The 8576-nt window shown below is 36.7% G+C and overlaps 2 long non-coding RNA genes across 2 annotated transcripts; both read left to right on the plus strand.

Annotated features, from left to right (window-relative positions):
* Nucleotides 1–2665: 2665 nt before the first annotated feature.
* Nucleotides 2666–4129, plus strand: LOC148724537 (uncharacterized). The gene is made up of 2 exons (XR_015990750.1): nt 2666–2865; nt 3657–4129. It is a non-coding gene; the product is annotated as an uncharacterized LOC148724537 (long non-coding RNA).
* A 1699-nt stretch (nt 4130–5828) lies between these two features.
* LOC111345501 (uncharacterized) lies at nt 5829–8320 on the plus strand. The gene is made up of 2 exons (XR_015990748.1): nt 5829–6141; nt 7865–8320. It is a non-coding gene; the product is annotated as an uncharacterized LOC111345501 (long non-coding RNA).
* Nucleotides 8321–8576: the final 256 nt, after the last annotated feature.

Genomic DNA, 8576 nt, shown 5'->3' on the forward strand with positions numbered 1-8576 from the left:
TCTCAAATAAAATTGTCCAAATGGCAATCTTTTGTTATAGTGAGAAGAGTTGCTAAGTAATTAGTGCTTTCGGCAATGAACTTGATCAATTAAATTGAAGAGGATCCATTACTTTTAGGTTGTTAATCAGTTAAACTGCACGATCAATAAATATTCTTTACAACTGTAATGGTGGAATTGGTTAGAGCCGTTTAATTCACCTGACAGACTCGGCTGTAAATGACGACTCCAGTTGATTTATTATAACTTTTGATTATCAACAGTTCGAACAAAGGAATTTTAAATTTTTTACCGAGTAGCATGAAAATTGTGAAGTAGCTTAAATGGCGTATTGGGGATTTTTTTCGAGGTTTGCCAGGGAAAATTGTTGTGGTTCAAGATTACCGGAGGTTGCGTTAAGGACTAATCTCGCGATGTTCCGTTCAAGCGGTAAAACAATAACAAGGAAACGACCGTCACATCCTCAAGTTTGTTCCTTGTTGGCGTCATTTATTTCCACCCAAGGAAATTTTAAAGCTTTAATTTCCCTGGCCATGAGTCTGACGCAACAATGAACTTAAGCAAACAATCTATTTTTTATCCTCTACCAATTCCCCTGCGGATTTTTTTTTAGACAAGAGTTTGGGAATTTTTGCCACGTTATAGGAAAGAAATATAGTTTTGCGGATTGAGGAGAATACATAACAGCCGCGACAGGAATATAAAATGCACACTTGAAATTTTCAACTTCGCCTCAGTACGTAGTTTAAATTTTAATGAAAGTGTTCTAAAGGACGTCATTTTCTCAAAGGAGCTTCCATCAACTCCAGATGAGCCACATGTTAAAATAAGAGAACTGGAACCTAGAATTACCCTATATATATATATTTTTTCAGGCCTTTTATGCCTGACAAAGAGGTCAACAGAAAAGAAATCCCCGCCTGAGGGAAAGATTGTGAAAGTTTGCGTATGCTCGGATATTGATCTTGGCGAAGTTCTGAAGTTCTATGATGGTCTATGCTTTGAGAGTAGAATTTCGAAATTCGGTGGAATTTCCTAAGATTTGGTAGAGCGTTTAACATAGTTTTTCCCTACCTATAATCAATTATTGAAGAAAATTTTTAAGACCGATTCTGAGTGAGAATCAGGAAACAAAAATTTACAAAAAGGAAAGAAACTGCTTTTCTAAACTCTGTTAATTTCAATGATCTCATTTTATTATCACCGCGGAAGAATAGTATACGTTTTGAGATTTTGTGAAACATTTCAACAGAAGTACCGCAAAGTACAAGACGCTAAGTTCTAGACTTTTGCCTTTTTGAAGCAAATTTTTAAACAAATTCGAGGAACCCGTCCTTTAAGGTGCTAGAAAAATAGCGCAAATTTTTCTTCAAAACGTCTATCTGAATTAGTTGAAATATGGAACACTCGCTATTTCTGAGTCTGGAGAAATCAGCATTTTTTTAGCTTTAAATTTGTCTCACAAAATGTTTTGAAATGTTAGGTGTATTCATTACATCTTAGGCGCGGCGTCAAACCTCTGAAAAGTTAAATAATTTGCAATCCTCTATGCTGGAGTATTTTGTGACTAACGAAAAACTGGTGATGTTCGTTCAGAAGTTTGTTGCTTGAAAATTCAAACCTAAAACTGGAATAAAACCAACGTTTGGTTCGTTCTGTGCAGCATTTTTTTGCCAAACTTTCTGTCCATATTTTCACTCCGTTCTACAGAGTAATACCGTAGAATATTTTGCACGTTCCGATGCCCTAATATGGTGAAATAGCGAGACGGGATTATTAATTACATAAGTACATTTTGTGTTCTTTTATGTTTTTTTTTTTTTAATATTTTAGATGAAGGATAAATTACGTAAGTACATTTTGTGTTCTTGTATGTTTCCATTCCCAAGAGAACCATTTTATTTGAGGTAAATGTTTCAAAAGTTTCGCTTGGTTCAAAGGACTTTCTTGCCACGTGAAAATCAGTGGAAAAACATGGTACAGTGAAGCATATAAATGCTTGTTCCGATGCCCTGATAAGGTAAAATAGAATAGAAATGGGATGATAAATTACGTGAGGACGTTTTATGTTCTTTTACGTTTGTTTTCCCACGAGTACCATTCTCTTTGAGATAAATGTTTCAAAGGTTCCGCTTGGTTTGAAGTACCTGCGTGCCACGTGAAAATCAATGGAAAAAACATAGTACAGCGAAGCATATTTCTTTGAACAATGCCACCTTAATTAAGCTCCATTCAAGAACTCATAAGAGATCTTTTACTATTAAAAGCATATATCTAGAAAATAATGAAAGCGGCTGTCGCATTTTTCATCAAAACTAAATCCTTTGAAACCTTGAAAGAAAAATGTCTTAAAAACCACCCTCCTTTCGTGAATTACTTTTTCTCGCAATTTTAAATATTTCACTATTATTCGTAGGTAAGGAATAGCTGTTATTCACAAAAAGATAGGTGCCTTTTGTTAGTCCCACCTGTATCGTTTTCAACTTGCTTCTCTTAATTTTGAAAAGCGAAGAATGAAAGCATTTAAAAGTAAATTTGTATTAATTAGTATTTGTCGTTCGATCTTTAAATTAAGGGAACTAAAGCGTTCTTCTGCCAGCAAAAGCTTCAGTTTCGCTTAACGTCTCTTCAGAATGTCGTATAAAATCTTCGCTATTGCAGTAGGCTTATTCGTCGCGCTCTCTCCTCCCAATTCAAGTTCATCGCTAGTCACAGGGGATGACGCCAACAAGTTAGGTCAAAATTTTCAAGAGGTCCAAGTAAGGCCGAGATCTCAATGTGGTATTATAGAACCTCGCTACAGAACGAAAAGATGTCGTCGGCAAGGGAAACGAGAACTTGTCAAAAGGAAAAGCCCTGAGAAAGGTATTTAAGTGCTTGGTACAGCATTTGTTTATGAGAGTTCTTGAAAACTGTTATCAATTTCTGTGTCCGGTGTTATATCATGGCACTGCCTAGCGATAAAATACTCAGGGAACCCAGTTATCAGAACTGGACAATACCAGTTTTGGAAAAGTGTTTCTTAATTTCTCTTCTTACTTCAATCACGAGTGGACTGATTTATTCATCCTCTAGTTTTCTTCTTTGAATCTTTTGAAAAATTTTTCATTTTATTGCTTTCTTTGTTACTAACGATATATTGTAGGAAAATTCATTACTTGACGAGGGAATTCCGCATTAAATTGCCCGCGAAAACCGATATCGCACGAATCGCGAAGCGATGACGAAAGATTCTGACCCGACCCACGATGAGTCACGAATATCTCGAACGAGTGGTGGTTTATAAGGTTGGCAAACGTTGCTACGAGTTGCCCAAGATTTGCGATCTACTTTCACACTACTTGTTAACGTAAAATGAATTAGATTGAGTATTGGAATCCTAGAGTGAATTAGCGCGTAATTACCACAATTCGAAAAATATTGAGCCTGCAGTGTTCTTCTAGTGAGTTAGCAGTGCTGATAAACGGGATGCTACTGAGAAATTCGGTTGAAGCTTTATAAATAAAGGGGGGAGGTTTTTCGAGAAACTATGGTGCTACGTAATTGAGTGGTATTATAAGGAGTTGCCAAGACTGATGACGTTTCGAGATTAATGTGCTTTTGAATCTGACCGTTAAGATAATTTATCATAAGTTTTTCTGTCTTCTTTTTATCAGATAGTCCAAGGCGTGGAAAGGCAGACGAGGAACTACAAACGGACTTGACTGAGTAGATAAATAAGGCAAAGAAAAACTGATGAAATCAAAAACCGTAAACCCGTAAAAGTTCCTGTCATTACAACGGAATCTACATAGTGAAAAGAAAGGACGGTTGACGAATGAAGTCCATACTAGCTACGCACGGAGTTTTCTCAACTATCAAAGATCATGAATCTAAAGATATTTCATTAATTATCAAGACTGCTGTAACGAGAAATATTCCAAATTAATTTTGTGATCTTGGTTTATCAGAACTATATTTGGGAATTGTCAGTTACTTTAATACTAAAACGTTCAGTTCCTATATTTTAAAGCCGTTCAGCAACCATGCATGCAAACTCATTCTAATCAAAAAATATATGACAAGGTAAAACTATTCTTGTATATAACCACTGTTTTAATTAACAAATGATTCAAGTCTTCAGCCTTCAGTCAGCTTCTCCTAATATTTTTGAAAAATAATTTATCGATCGGTCTCTAAAAAAAAGCCGGCGGCTGTTTATAGCCAGCGAGCATGGCTTTCGTGTCAAGGTTTCACCATCGGCCTCTTTACCAGTCACTGCCGCTTGTGGAAAAAATTTGTTGAAACTGTTGTCTCTTTTACTGTACCCTTGACCAGGTCGGGTTGTTTGTTCTAGCTTGTTCATCAGGGTTTGTCTACAATCGAAAACTATTACTATAGGTTTCATAGATTTAAAGACAATTTTCAGCGAGCCAAGACAAAAAAATTAAAAAACCCCGCCGGAAAGCGTAATATAACTGCTGCCAGCCGATGCAAGTATATCAGAAATGCTTCCAAAGCTTTCAGCAACAGGGCACACCATTAAAACCAGTACGCCGGTACTATAATTTTAGTCAGCTGATAAATAAAGATCACTATTTTTGTGGGCATGTATAATTTTATTAAGGAAATTTTCCTACAACCGGTCTATTTACCCACTTGAGAGACAAGCTTCTAGTCATGAAACGGACATCTTGATTTTAATCTGCAAGTGTTTTGGCGTAGGGCACTCACAATCCAATATTTCCTCATTGTAAAATCTCTTAATATGAAAGCCCCGTCAACAGGTGGTTCACTATTGTCTTTCAATACGTCTAAATTTTATTCTCTACTATTCAAGGAAATGTGGCAGGGTGTGACGTCATCTAAGCATCTGTTAAACATTTCCGAGGCCTGATGGATATCTTATGAACTTCGGCAGCTGTGCATGACGAACCAAGCCAAGCAATTCACCATCAAAAACCGCTGTTCGTATAATTGTAATCCAATATCTCGACAGTATTTCTTTTCATGATATCTTTGTGTACAATAGCCACGTTGACATCGCCGTTTTCTCTCTATTCAGACAACAATCGATAAATAGTACACGTTTAACACTAAAACATTTACCACAAAATTTTCCTTGCAATGACTGCCATTTCTTTGCCTGAGTCGGAAGCCTGTGGCTCCCACGGTTTGAGAATGAGTTATCAGCGAAGAGAACCCAATCTATCGATAACCTGAAAAGTCTCGAGTCACATTTCGTTAATAATTTCCTCGCTAGAAAAAAAAAACAAAGAAGCAAAAGTTCGTATTAGCCATTCAAGCCAAATAAAATGATGCCCAGACTGGAGAACGCACGGAAAGGAAAAAAAAACAAAAAACTCCCTATTCAAAGTTTGCTAAGTGTTCATCTCCAGCTCCGTTCCCTTAGTTTTGTCTTCTCCTTTTGATGATATAACTTTTCATCCATGTTATTTATCTTCTAATATTCACTCACACAAAAAAATTTCGGAGACCTGTTTTCCATTCAGACTTTCTTTTGCCTCGATATTTGATTTTCCTCTTTCTTCCCCTCAAACATTTGACTTTCCGGTGACTTTGCCAGGGGTAAATTAATGGAGATCTTGTTCACATCCCAAAACACTTAAAGAGTCTTGAAATAAATGCAAACAAAATTTATTCGGTACTTTGTTCTCTGGAGATTTCAGTTGAAGCAACATAAAAGGAAGCGTAGATTAATAATTCGCAATCAATGGCGTCCATTATTAAGGTACTATCGCCCATTTGCCAAAATTTAATGATAGTCTTCGTGATAAGATAATATTGTACTGCAATATGAGCAAAGAGAGTATAAAAGAAATTAATTTCACGTAGATGGGTCATTCGACAAAACCGTGTGTCCTAGACACAAATTTCATTCAGTGAGAGCCTTTAGGTCTTTGAATCAAAAAAGACAATATGTTGCCAAAGACTTCTCTTTTTCTCTGTTTTGTTGTAGTTCTATTTATCTTGAACACATGTTTCTCTTTGGAGGACGATGAAAGCTTTATGTCATCATTGGATGAGGAAGCCAAGGTTTTCCAGTTGAAGCCGAGGAAGAGGTCTCCATGTATTATCGGCGTACGATATCGTAGTAAAAGATGCAATGGAAAAAGACTCTTCAAGGCAGAGAACTTCAAGGTATGTCTACGGTGGAAAATCCAAGTTCTATTCATTGCCTCCCCAGACGCAATAACATCGTAGTAAAAATTACTTTTCATCAGAACCTTCTGGTTATCTGCCCTGGATTTCAATTATCTTAGTTTCTGTTTTTGCCAAGTGTTGAAAAAGATGGCACCCTCGAATCTGCTTTTGTGATTTGGAATTGGTTCGAACGTGCAAAATAATGGGACCCTTTTTTTTTCCCCTTGGTTCAAGACTAAAAACAGTAATGCGCCTTTTTCATAACTCATCAGATTTGACGATTCTATCACGGGTGATTTTCCGCGAAAGGTTTCACATGGTTTGTTAGTTCTGTCATTTTTCTAGTTTTTATCACATGTCGCTATGTTTATTTGGGTAGCGTTTGAAAATTGCCTGAATGCATTTTACGGTTTGATTATGAATTTTGCCTAGAGTACTCCTATAAATTATCAAATAGCATTCCAAATACGAGAAGATATACGTTTAAATTTGAAATAACTGGAAGCAAATGGACCGATCGAGTGCAGCTTTTAACCTTGTCTCGAGCGGGCTGTCCAATCACAGCACCGTTTTGAGGTAAAAATTATAGAAATCCCCACAAAAGAGATCTTGCGGTTTTTCGGCGCTTTTACTCTTCCAAAAGGAAAAGATCTATGGTTCTATGGAGGGCTTCTAGACGCTAACTCAGAGATAAAGGAAGTTAGCATGCTTTTCTATTGCGGCGAACCGCGCAAAACCTAGAATTGTCGAGCTCTGCAAATGAGGACAGAACTGCAAATGGATCCGAAGGACAAATTAAACGTAACCTTAATGATCTCGGAGAAGGACAACAAATGATCCACAAATAAAATAACAAATGATTACGCTCTTCAAATGATGGCAAAATTGATTAAACCGCAAATGATCTTTGTAACGCAAATGATCTTTGCAACGCAAATGATCCCAAAGGAGGACACCGCAAATGATCCCTTAGAGAAATCTGGAATGGCATTGACAAAAAATGACTGTAAGACTGCAGACGTCTGCGGTTTCTTATGATTTATTGGGCTCAATTTTAGCGGACATAACCATCTTCCATCGTAGCAATGAAAAGAGATGAAAGCGCAGACGTTTCGCAACAGGCACAGTTTGTTGAATCTTTAAAAAAGACATCCGATTATGGAGTAACATCCAAAAAGGCATCTACAAATCTGCATTTCTTCTTTCCTCTTCAATCCATATGCCTGAAGAATTCTATTTGCTACAGTCTTAAAACCCGTGAAGTTAACCCCCTACCTTCAATAAGACTCTGCTCTAATTACAGGAATCATTAAACTAGAGGTTGAAAATCATTTGATTTCCAATCTGAATTTCCGCACACGCAAGCCAAATCAGCAAAGTCAATGTATTATAATTGCTAACACGAAAGTTCGGTTAAATCAGTTCATGATCGCAGGATTCGAAATTTAACAAAGCAGCAAAAGATATCAACCTTTTGATACTGATTAACTCTCTTTTAATCAAAAACATGACACGATCTTATATTTTAAATGGAAGGTTACCCAACATTTTTTGTCCTTTTTAGCCCATAGAGCTTAATTGCTAAACCCTCCACATTCACATGATTAACGTAGCATTTCAGAACAATCTCTTTCTTTTAGCGCATAAAATTACAAAAGAAATTTACCAGTTTTAGTTCAATCTAATAATTTCAAACCTGATTCATTTTGGTTTTCTTTAGATTTCCAAGGATTCAACACAAGGACGAAAAGATGCTGAATGACTGGATTAAAAATAAACAAATAACAACAACAATGACAATTTTAAAAGCAATCGATCCCTCAAACTCCTGCCTCAGTCAAGACTGTGATCCAAAAGGAAGCGAAAGTGAGACCTGTCAGCTCGACACATCGTTTATAAATAGACTACAAGCAGTTCCTCCTCCTCTTACCCCTCACTCCCAGAGTTCTTCACGGCACGTTCAGCTCGCTTTTTTTCAGTTCACTGATTTTTTTTTTTTTTTCTGTACTCGCCTGGCGGACTTCGCCGAAAACCAAGGTACTGCTCGTAGTCTACAGCATATTGACGAAAGGAGTCTGCTGTTATGTGACAGTGTTTTCTAGGGATTACGGTTCATGAGTATTATTTGTAAATTAAAGACTAACTAAGAAAATTGAATTAAAACTTGATATCGTAAGTGTGTCCCGTACATGTCTACACATAGTCACTTAGGACTCACAGTTAGAATTTTCTCGAGCTTGAGTTGTTTTTAGTCCTCTCAACCCCCAGAAATGATTAACCTGTGACTTTTCCCTATAATATCCATACATTATCCCGCAAAAAGGTAATGAGAATACTTAAACTTATCAGGTGTAGAGGTTGAAATCCTGATCTAGAACCAGCAAATAAACTGATTCACAAAGAAATGCGTAGCAATCAGAGGGGAGAATTAA

The sequence above is a fragment of the Stylophora pistillata genome, chromosome 8 (assembly GCF_964205215.1).
Source record: "Stylophora pistillata chromosome 8, jaStyPist1.2, whole genome shotgun sequence".
NCBI classification, from domain to species: Eukaryota; Metazoa; Cnidaria; class Anthozoa; order Scleractinia; family Pocilloporidae; genus Stylophora; species Stylophora pistillata.